An 11,441-nucleotide genomic window follows, 5' to 3' on the forward strand; every position below is an offset into this window, starting at 1 on the left:
TTAAAAATTGATTGTTTCTTCTGAATTTGATGTGATATGTAAATTGGATTGGAAAATATTAACTGGGATTTAATTTCCACATTTACCGCCGACGTGAAACCCGCCATACAAATGTAGTTTTGTTGTTGCAACACAAGTGTTGTATAGGACGCATATGTCTAAAGTGACCTGTTTTGCAGCACTTCCCCCGTCAAAATTAAATTGATGGGTATTTCTCAGATATTTTAACGCTTGCCTGGACTTTTAAAGTGCAAATTGTTAAAGGTGGAAAGGTGATTTCACATCTTCGAATTGTCATGTCTTACTCCTTTTTTCCTAGTGATTGTGACCATGTTTAAACATATTATGCTTTGTGTACCAGAAACATTATGATTTGGAATCTTTTTCCTATATTTTATCGTAGCTGAACCATTCATTCATTGATGGTAAAATGAGAAGGATATAGGAATAAATATGGAGGGCATTCACTCCATTCTCTGGATGTTCCTGGGGATCTTGGACTTATGCCACATGTCTGGATATTTGAATTGTGGTCATCTAAGACCTTTATTGAAAATTACCCAATAAATGAACTAATATTAAATAAGTATGTTCTATTTTGGTCAACCTTTATATGCTGGTATTAAGCCTTGCAAGTTATATTACTATTGATTACGGATTTAAAAATCTATGACCCAGTTACCTCTGTATTTGGCAATTTGGTTTGATGGTTGCTGGCTGCCGTTTTGAAGTGATGTATCAGCCACATGTATTGTAGATGTGATGTATTATAGATTTTGGTTGCACCCCAGTTGTGCTATAAACCTGTGATAGGTGTTCTTTACCATGGTTCCATTACATCTGTGGTATCCATAAAGAATGCCATTTAGGAAAGCTGGAATGATTCGGAATCTTCACTAGACATAGGATGATAATTGTACTTTCAAAAAAATAGGTGGAATGCTTTATAATAATAATATCCTTGCATTTGATATAGCGCCTTATCACATCTTTGAGACGTCTCAAAGCATTTCATAGAATTTACTGTGAAATGAATTGACTGTATATTTTGTGCTTTAGTGCTAGAAACTAAAATGAATAGAAGAGATGAATTGAGAACTTTTGGTGGGTTATTGCTGAGTTTGGGTTTTAAAGGTTTATATTGTAGGAGGAAAGAAACCATGAAAGAACTGCAGTCTTAGGGCCCTGGTGCAATGAGTCATGTCTACACAGGATCAATTTGTGTAGACTACTAGATAGTTTTCCAAATACAATCATTGATTCAGCTCAGAATTAAGTTAAAATAACATTTAGTTATTCTTAGTATCATTTCTTTGTGGTAAAATTGTCTTCATTCAATTGGGAGCACTCTAGTCTCTGGGTCAAAAGATTCTTAGATCAAGCCCTACATTACAAGTATAGTATAGTCTGATGCTCCACTACAGCACTGAGGGGCGTTAGCATTATTGTTAGAAAGTGTTCAGGTGGATGTTACAGATTCTGTGACTATTTGAAAAAAAGCTTTTTCCAGGTGGCCTGTCCAACATCCTCCAGTTATTTGGTTATTCACTGTGTGGTACCTAATTGGTCACAAATTGGGCTGTGTTAGCCCGAGTGTTTTGAGATACTGTTTTTAGGCGCTATATGAACTGCAAGGGTTATTTGGGGTTATGCATAATCTGTGAGACATGGAAATGTTTGAAATGTAATGGTAGCTTGCATGATGGGATCAGATTCCAACATGCATGCACCTGCTACAACATGGTAGTCACATAATAATAATAATTTGATATAGCGCTTTTCACGTCTTCTAGACGTCTCAAAGCGCTTCACAGAATATACTATAAAGTGAATTGACTGTATATTTGTGGGCGAACGCGGCAGCCAATTGCGCACAGCAATGTCCCACAAACAGTCGTAGATTGAAAATGGCCAATTTATTATTGTTTTTTTTTGGAGGGATTATTATTAGGCGTAATATCACACTATCAGCACTGAAATAGCAGAACTGAAAAATAAAACGTACTGGGAAGAAACGGGTTTCCACTTTTATACCACCTCTTGTATGAGGTAAACACTGAGGTTGCATTGCACGTACGCTGCATGTGACAGGTGGTGCCTGTGTTCATCAGCTTCTAACATCGTGCTATATGCACGTTGACTGTCCATGCTTGGCTTCTTGGCTTGCATGTTTGCAGGCAATAGCTGAATTCACAGTAAATATTTCCAATTGGTTAGCTTACAATAATGGTTGTTGCAATAAGCTTAGCAGAGGAACTTTATACATATGAAGTGAGACAGCATTTCCCTCTGGAAGTTTATAATTTCATAACATTGCCATTTTCATTGCTAATCGTTTCTGAATTTAAAAACGAGTTTCTTAAAAGAGAAACCTCCAAAGCCATATTAAATATATAGGCCGCAGATGATATTTTACATTTCTTCAGGTACTAATTTTGAATCCACTGACTCGTATAAAAGTGGGGAAAAATCTAGAAGATGATGGCTGCAAAAAGCAATGGATATTGATCTGTTTTACTGGACTGAGCTGCTGAATTTAAGATCTTTGTCTAAGCAAATATTCATCTTCACGCTGTGAGTCACCTGACCATGATCTTGAGTACAATCTGAAGAATATTGGACTGATTTGCTGGAGATCATCATCTGAAGAACTAGTGACTGCCTTGGCACTATTTCAAGGAAATTCAAGAGTAGAAAATGCTATTATCTGCACAGCTCATTTGCTTAATCTGTATGAGTATTCTGACGGAAGATATTCATGTAGATGAACGGGCTTTAATTTTATTGCTTACTTTGAACTTTCTTGGAAAAAATAGGATGTCAATGATATCTGACATGAGCCAACTGTGACCAATTGGTTTATGTGGTATTGTCTCAGTAATTACAAGTACAAGTGCATTGACACAGCCTACATCTGAAGGGGGGGGTAAATTCAGAACAAATCTGCGGAAGCACTACTTCAATGAGAGTTATGAATGTATGGAATAGGCTCTCTTGGGAGACAGTGAAAGCAGAAAATGTAATTTGTTTCAAGAAAAAATTAGATTTCTGCTAGAAAATAATATCTTGGGATAGTGTATAGTTTGGGACACGACAAGCAACTGCCAGGATGGTGGAAGACGAACTAGATGGAACTTGGTCTTCCTTCGCCTATCAGATTCTTAGGTTCTTATGCTATAGGATTGTTTGGGCAGAATTATGTCACCCTTGAGAAGAAAATATTAAACCATGCTTAAAAAGCTCAAAAGTACTTGACATTTAGGAGCTCAACTATATCAGGCAAAATCCTTTTTCAAATTAGCAAGAGGTGATTAATGTTTTTGGTCGGTTCTTTCAATAAGCTATAATAATTTGCTTTGTTTTGAAAAGCTGTGCTCAAATGTTTGTGAGTTACATGCTGCTTTGTATGTATTTAAAAATAAATAAGTAATTTATACACAAAACATCTGACTTTCAATTACCATGACAGAATTGCAGGCTTGTTAACCAATAGTGAGTGAAGTAATGTGACAAACGCATGCAGCAGGTTTTCAGAAGTGGCGGAGAGGAGGATGGCCCGGTCAACTGTCAAACGCTACAAAGAGATCCAGGAGGACGAGGAGGCAGAGGGAGTGCTGGTCACAAATAGAGGATGTTTGTGACTGACCAGCGCTGTCTCTGCTGTGGGCAGGGCGAAAACCAGATTGCAAGGGCTCGAGGAGGGAGTGGAGGGAGAGGTATGACCGAAGTTGACCTGCAACAATGGGTTCCATGACTGGCAAGGAAGGGTTGGAAATGGGATGGTAGTGTGAGAGATTAGAGGGAACACGGTTGTTTTTTTTGAGGAGGGGCGCGAGCATACATGGGATGCACACAAGATCTTGATGTTTCAACTGCCTCTTCGTTTTTGGATCTAAATCTAATGCAGCTAAGTCTTACCTCAGCTGCGATGTTTCATGTGACCTTTTCCAAGCTGTGATCTATCCAAAACAAGCTCAGCTCATGGATCTAAACCTGCACAACCGATTTAATCTGAATTTGCAAATTGTGTTCCTTTTGGTATTGGCTTGTTTGTTTGGTAGCATTCTTGCCTGAATCTGAAGGATGTGGGTTTAAGGCCATCGCCTGAACTTGTCCAGGCTGACAATCCACTCCAGTGCTGGATTACATTGTTAGAATATACATTGTTAGAAGTAGCACCTTCTGATGAGAATTGAAATTGAATGAATTGAGAATTGAAATTGAAGGTGGCTCTTGAGATGTATGTTAAGGATACTGTATGTTGTGGCACTATTTAAAAATAGGTTATTGTGTCCTGGTGCAGATAAAATTGGTGTATCTCTTAATGGCTGACTGGAATATTGCTGTGTGAAAATTACTGCTGCATTTGCCTAAAATAGTCATTTGCTTTACAGTAAAATCCTGTGAAGCCCTTGAAGTTTCAATAATGTGAAAAGATGCTTTATCAAATGGAAATATTTTTATTATATGTAATTGATTTCTGAGTTTCACTGCTTTTACAGCAGATATCCATGTTGCTTTGCAGGGAGAAGAAAATTCTCATTTGATCCCTTATTTCATATTTGCAATGGAATCTTAAATTAGATTCCTGGTTTATCCTAATTCCCTTTGTCTGAGGAAATTTTGATCTGTTTACAAACTTGTACAATTTGTAGCAGTTAATGTTAAGTATTGAATAACTTTAATAGGACATCTGTACATAATTTTGTTCAAAGAATCCAGCTGTACTATAGACAGATACCTTTGTAATTTTGGTGCAAAATCTTCCAAGTACAATTTATACATCTGAAAATTTCCAGCTGCCTTTTCAATCTATAGTGTTTATGTTTGAACAAATATTTACAAAGTTTTGCATTATTTAGTGTATGAAAATGGCTGACAATTTGACAACTCAGTATTTGCAACAAAATCTGAGACAAATGTCTTCATGTTCTGTCAAGATTGAGCACAGTGATTCACTACCCAGTGAATTTGAAAACAAACAGTTTATTATAGGAACATAAGAAGGAACATAGGAACACGAAGAGGCCGTTAAGCCCTTCGAGCCTGTTCCACCATTTAATTAGATCATGGCTGATCGGTACCTCAGGTAATCCTGTCAATTCCAATTTCCCACTTTCTCCCCATATCCCTTAATATCCTGACCTATCAAAATCTATCAATCTCACTCTTGAAGGTGAGGCTGGATCCAGCTTCCATGGCCCTTAGCAGGAGAGAATTCCAGATTGCTCCCACCCTTTGAGTGAAAAAATGCTTCCTGATTTCACTCTTAAATGACCTGGCTCTAATTTTAAGACTGTGACCCTTGTTTTGGATTCCCCCACCAGAGGAAATAGCTTCTCTGTATCTACTGTATCAAATCCCTTTATCATCTTTAATACCTCAATCAAATCACCCCTCAACCTTCTAAACTCAAGGGAATACAATCCAGGTTTACGCAGCCTTTCCTCGTAACTTAACCCTCTTGGGACTGTAACATTCTGGTGAACCTGTGCTGCACCCCCTCCAGGGCCAATATATCTTTCCTGAGGTGTGGTACCCAGAACTAAATGCAGTACTCCAGATGGGATCTGACTGACGCTCTATACAGCTGAAGCATCATCTCTTCTCCTTTGCATTCCAGACCCCTTGAGATAAAGGCCAATATTCCATTCACCTTTTTGATTACTTTTTGCACCTGGGAACTAGTTTTTAGTGATTTGTGGATATGGACATCCAAATCTCTTTGCTCCTCCACAGTTCTTAATTTCTCCCCATTAAGAAAATATTCAGCTTTATCTTTTTGACCTCACACTTCCCTACATTGAACTCCATCTGCCACAGCTTTGCCCACTCACTTAATCCTGTCTAAATCTCTTTGTAACTTCCTACTCCCATCTACACAATTTACTGAGCCTCTTAGCTTAGTGGAATCTGCAAACTTGGATATACAACTTTCTAGTCCTTCATCCCAGTCATTTATATGGCGAATAACTGGAGTCCCAGTACAGACCCCTGGGGGACACCACTTGTCACATCTCACCAATCAGAGAACATTCCCTTTATCCCTCCTCTCTGGTTCCTGCCCCCCAACCAATTACCAAGCCACGTCACAAGGTTACCTCCGACTCCATGCGCTTCCATTTTCGCTAATATTCTTTTGTGTGGAACCTTATGTGTGGAAACGCCTCCTCTGTCATCACCACCATATCCTCCATGAAGCTCACCACCTACTCCCTGGACCCCATCCCCATTCCTCTCCTTAAATCCCAACTCCACCTCCTTGCCCCACTACTCGCTGACATCATCAACTTCTCGCTGTCATCTGGCACTGTTCCTACACCCCTCAAAACAGCCACTATCAAACCCCACCTTGAAGAAACCTACCGGCCCATCTTGCTCCTCCCTTTACTGTCTAAGGTCCTTGAGAGAGCCGTCGCCTCCCAACTTTGCTCTTTCCTTTCCTCCCACTCCCTCATTAAGCCCCTCCAATCGTGTTTCCGTGCTGCCTTTTCCCTTTAAAATCCAATCATATTATGATCACTATTTGCAAGATGTTCCCTTACTGTCAGATTGTTAACTAGTTCTGGCTCATTACTCATCACCAAACCCAATATGGCTTGTTCCCTTATTGATTCTAAAACATATTGTTCCAAAAAACTATCGTGAATACATTTTAGAAATTTGTTGCCTTTACTACCTGAGGTGTCCTTCTTCTCCCAGTCTATGTGAAAATTAAAATCTCCCATTATAACCACGTTATAGAGGTCTTGCTCTATAGCTTTTGCTACATGCTTCCCTGATCTCTATTGATACATTTCCCCAGTATATCACAACTCTCTGGAGGCCTGTGGACTACTCCCAACAGAGTCTTACCTCCTTTGCTGTTCCTTAATTCTACCCACCGTGTTTCCACTATCTGATCACCCTTACTGAACTCTTTCCTTTCCACTGCTGTAATAGTGTCTTTTAATCAATATTGCTACTCCCCCTTTCCCAATATCCCTGCCTTTTCTAAAGATCTTATAGTCCTGCCCAGCTTATAACCAGGTCTCTGCAATGGCCACTACATCATACCTTTAAGCTAAATTTGTGCTTCTAACTCACTTGTTTTATTTCTTATGCTTCGTGTGTTTGTGTACATAACTCTTATTTGGGTAACTGTCCCCAGTGATTGGTAACTATACTAGTGACTGTATAGGTAATTACTACAGTTAGTTAAGTAGGAAGACCTAAGTAACACAACTTGTAGATTGATAACTGCTATATTTTCTGGTATAGTGTTCAGTTTCTGGAGAATTAAATATGATTCCAGAAAAGTCAGTGGTGTGATGTTTTCATTTGTCAATACAGGAACATTTTGTTATATTCCACATATTTAATATAAAAGTGAGCTACAATGGGTTCCCCTGCGTCATGCCTGAGTAGGGGAGGGGAACGGACGGACAACTTGAGAGGACTTTCTTTGGCTTCAACTCAGCACACGTCCTTAACATATATGTTTTAAAATAGACTGATTGGAATGACCTGTTTAATGTTTAGGGTACCTTGGAAATGCCAACATCAAAGGAGGGGATGGATAATTGTCTGCATTTTTCGCATGTGAGCAGTAATAATAATAATAATAATAATCCTTGCATTTGATATAGCGCTTTTCACATCGGGAGGACGTCCCAAAGCGCTTCACAGAACACACTGTAAAGTGAATTGACTATATTTGTGGGCGAACGCGGCAGCCAATTGCGCACAGCAATGTCCCACAACCAGTCGTAGATTGAAAATGACCAATTTATTATTGTTTTGTTTTTGGAGGGATTATTATTAGGCGTGTGGAGTAAGGAAACTTGCCCAAGGTTTCGCCCTCTGCCTGGAATTGAACTCAGCTCTCTCGCTTGCAAAGCGAGTGCTCTAACTACTGAGCTACAGGACTCCACAGTAGTAAGATTTAGCCAGGGACTCGTTTATATAAGATGTTGTGAAATTTGTCTCTAACTACTTGAATCACAGAAAGACTTGGAGAAACACTGGCACCAGTGTGGGTAATAGATTAGTTGCAGCTTAATGAATGGTACATTGACCCTGGTTAAATGATTGTTGAAGTGTGCTGTAAATATCTGTATCCAAGAATTCTGCAGAGTCCTGTGTAAAGCTTTCCAGCTGGTGTGCACGACTGATGTTCGTGTTTCACTCACTACCAATTGTTAATGGTTCAAATTCCAATCAAACCTTTTTGAATTACTACCAGTAGGAAGTAAAGCTACCCAATTAAAATCCTAGAGCAAAAGTACACGAACTGCACAGCTCTGGATTGTCTACAGTTTGCGATTTGATCAGTTCAGAATGTGAAAGCAGCAGTTGTGTATGACAGGCTCAAAGCTTTTCTGTGAGGGTTTTGAAGTCAGCATCATATCATCTGATGGTTCATGTGTGTCTTGCTACTATCCCAAATCTTTTTGGATACTTCTAATATTGACTCTTGTACCATTGAAGGATTCTATTGCAACTATCTGTTTCTTCAGATCAGGTTTTCACAACTAATAAATACAAGTAGTCTATAATTCAGCATTATTATGGTAACATGGAGCTTTGGATGTGAGCACATAACTCTTGATATATAAAAGTTTATCATATGTGTTCCCTTTGCTTCCAAATACATAAATGTTATGTTGCATTCATTCTACCATGAGCTGTACTGGAATGCTATCAGGTGCCATACTGTGTTGAATTTTTTTTAAAAGTACTCAATTCCTTAATTGGTCACATGCATTGCCTGAAACCATACAAGGTCAGAACATCATTGAAAGAGATAATAATAATACACAGCAGTCATGTTAGGATGTAGTTTAATTCAGGTCAATGCATCTGGATTGAAAATTGTAGAAAGTTAACTGTGATCCAGCAGAGGTTATGATGTTATGATAGCTTTGAAGTAAAGATCTGAAGGGAAGTTTCAACCTCCATTCCTTGATCGTTTGATGTCTTCAATTGCTATCCTTTGATCAAAGGCACAATCACTAAGTAGTGAGGCAGTATTAGTGTCCAGGATTTTACTGCACATCAGTGTCTATCTTATTACAATCAATTATGCGTGAGATATCTCTCAAACTAACATAAGTAGCATTTTTTTCTAGTAAGGATCATGTGGTGCCAGACTATCAAATTCTACCAAATTACTACAAAGATGCTAATTAAATTATGTGATCATTTCTTCAGAGATTGTTCCTACAGTTTTATTATCTGTGTCATATCTATTGTATTATCCTAATAATGTCAAAGGCTCTATTTCTTGCAGTTTGTTTTCTTCTGCTTTGTTTAAAAACTCCAGAAATTGGCTTCCAAATTAGGACAATTTTACGAAATTCTGTATAATGTTAAATTTAAGGCTAAGGCCATGAGATATTGGGTTTCAAGTGTTGATGAACATTTGTTGGTGAAGGTAGAGCAAAATAGAAAATTATTTCTATAGTTTCCCTCAATGGATCAATGGATAAATGAATTGAATGATGTGACAATATTGAGGAAGGACCCAGGTTCCTGATTATGAGTTAAATTTGGTGATCTTAGTCAGGGTGATACAACAAGAACAACAAAATTACATTTATAGAGCGCCTTTCATGTCAGGAGGACGTTCCAAAGCGCTGAACAGTCAGATGTCGGGGCCCAAGAATGGAGGGGGGGGGGGGTGTAGGGTGAGGGAAGGCAGAGAGGTGGGAGGGAGACCAAAGGCATGGTCAAAGAGAAGGGTCTTGAGACCGGCCTTGAAGGAGGCAACGGAGGAAGCGAGGCAAAGTGACTGTGGGATGGAGTTCCAGTGTAGGGGCAGAGAGGCTGAAAGCCCGGCCACCGATGATAGGGCGAGTTGGGCGGGAGACATGGAGTAGGCCGGAGCCCGATGAACGGAGGGAGTTGGCAGGTTGGTAGGGAGTCAGCAGGTCAGAGAGGTAGGAGGGGGCAAGGCCATGGATGGCCTTAAATGTGAGGACAAGGATTTTGAACTCGATCCTCTGGGGGATAGGGAGCCAGTGGAGTCGGGCAAGTGGGAGTGATGGGGTCGCGGAGCCTGATGGGTCAGAGTACATGAGCTGCAGAGTTCTGGATGATCTGCAGCTTGTGAAGGGAAGAGTTGAGAAGGCCGATGAGGAGGGAGTTCCCGTAATCGAGCCTTGAGGTGACGGATGCATGTGTGAGGGTTTCGGCAGCCTGAGGGGTGAGGCAGTGGCGGAGTTGGGCAATATTGTGGAGATGGTGGTAGGCAGTGCCGGTCATATTGCGGACGTGCGGGAGAAAGGACACTTCAGGGACAAACAAGACACCCAGGTTCCTGACTGGCTTAGTGAGGTTGAGTGTGCAGCCGTGGAGGCTGATGCTGCCAATGCCTGAGGTGCGGAGGCGCTGGCGTGAGCCAATCAGGAGGGCCTCGGTCTTGCTGACGTTGAGTTGGAGAAAGTTGGCACTCGTCCAGGACTTGATGTCGGACAGGCAGTCGGTCAGGACGCCAGTGGTCCTGGAGTTGAGGGTGGAGGCAGAGAGGTAGAGTTGGGTGTCATCCGCATACATGTGAAATTTACCCCATGTCTGCGGATGATGTCACCAAGGGGGAGCATATAGAGAGTGAAGAGGAGGGGACCGAGGACAGAGCCCTGAGGAACACCGCACGAGACAGTGCGGGGGCTGGGGGAGAAACCGTTTGCCGTGACGAAGTGGAGGCGGTGTGAAAGGTAGGACCTGAACCAGTCAAGGACAGAACCTTGAAGGTTGAGGTGGGGAGGAGAGGCGGTGGAGGAAGATTGAGTGGTCCACAGTGTCAAAGGCGGCGGAGAGGTTGAGGAGGACAAGGAGGCAGAGGGAGCCCTGTTCACGCATGGTCATTTGTGACCTTGTGACCTTGACCTGTGGACAGCACGGAAACCAGATTGGAGGGGCTTATGGAGGGAGTGAGAGGACAGTAAAGAGCGAACCTGTAAGGCAACGGCTCTCTCAAGGAACTTGAATAGGAAGGGGAGATTTGAGATGGGCCGGTAGCTAGATAGCTGTGATGGGTCAAGGGAAGGTTTCTTCAAGATGGGGGTGATAGTGGCTGTTTTGAGGGGGAAAGGGACAGTGCCAGATGACAGGGAGAGGTTAATGATGTCGGTGAGTAGTGGGGCAAGAAGGTGGAGCTGAGATTTAAGGAGAGGGGTAGGGATGGGGTCGAGGGAGCAGGTGGTGGACTTCATGGAGGTTACCGTGTTGAAGACAGAGGAAGGGGTGACAGGTTCAAAGGTGTGGAAGGAAGGATGGGTAATTGTCAGATGGGTAATTGTGAGGGGTGGGTGTAGGGAGGGGTTGGAAGTTGGGAGGGTAGTGGCAGCTGAGCGGATTCCCTTGATTTTGGACTCGAGGAAGTCCAGCATTTTCTCGCAGTAAGTGTCAGAGGAAAGTATCTGCGAGGCATGTCAGGGGAGGAGCCGGTTAGTGGTGGA

The sequence above is a fragment of the Callorhinchus milii genome, unplaced genomic scaffold (genome assembly GCF_018977255.1).
Source record: "Callorhinchus milii isolate IMCB2004 unplaced genomic scaffold, IMCB_Cmil_1.0 Scaffold1, whole genome shotgun sequence".
NCBI lineage: Eukaryota > Metazoa > Chordata > Chondrichthyes > Chimaeriformes > Callorhinchidae > Callorhinchus > Callorhinchus milii.